The sequence below is a fragment of the Corvus brachyrhynchos genome, unplaced genomic scaffold (genome assembly GCF_000691975.1).
Source record: "Corvus brachyrhynchos isolate BGI_N302 unplaced genomic scaffold, ASM69197v1 scaffold303, whole genome shotgun sequence".
Taxonomy (NCBI): Eukaryota; Metazoa; Chordata; class Aves; order Passeriformes; family Corvidae; genus Corvus; species Corvus brachyrhynchos.
Genome location: NW_008237429.1, coordinates 164888 through 165594, shown reverse-complemented (window position 1 = coordinate 165594; position 707 = coordinate 164888). Strand labels below are relative to the sequence as shown.

The window sequence follows — 707 nt, the reverse complement described above, 5'->3', positions numbered from 1 at the left end:
AAAACCCCCCCGGGAGGAGCCGCCGCCTCTTTGCTCCTCTTCCTAAAGCGCTTCCAGCGTCTCCCGGAGGTTTTTTGGGAGCTCTGATCCCGCTTATCCCGGGCTTGGTTCCTGCTTTTCCAGCCCGATCTTAAAAGCCGAGGGAATTCTGAGTGCTCGCGGCGAAGTTTTTTTTTTGGGGGGGTTTGGGGGGGGGTGAAGCATCACCCGGCTGGAGGGGAGGATGCTGAGAGCAAAAAGGGGCTGGGAGAGGCTTCCAAAATCCCCTCGGGATCCTCCCGGAGCAGCTCGGGCAGCTCCTTTTCCTCATTTTCCCGGGATCCATCCCTCCCTCTCCCGATGGGATCCATCCCTCCCTCTCCCGATGGGATCCATCCCTCCCTCTCCCGATGGGATCCATCCCTCCCTCTCCCGATGGGATCCATCCCTCCCTCTCCCGATGGGATCCATCCCTCCCTCTCCCGATGGGATCCATCCCTCCCTCTCCCGATGGGATCCATCCCTCCCTCTCCCGATGGGATCCATCCCTCCCTCTCCCGATGGGATCCATCCCTCCCTCTCCCGATGGGATCCATCCCTCGACCACCGCGTTTCCCCCCAGGAGCTGCAGCCCCCAAGGGCTCCCTCATCGTTCCCCGGGAGTTTTCCCACTTTTCCCACGCCGGGATTGGGGGCCGGGGGGGTTGGGGGCCGGGAGGCGCGGGGTT

The 707-nt window shown here is 63.2% G+C and overlaps 1 protein-coding gene across 1 annotated transcript in view; it reads right to left on the bottom strand.

Annotated features, from left to right (window-relative positions):
- The window catches only part of LOC108445941, a 10901-nt gene that overhangs the window by 9206 nt on the left and 988 nt on the right, over nucleotides 1–707 (bottom strand). The window lies entirely within an intron of this gene.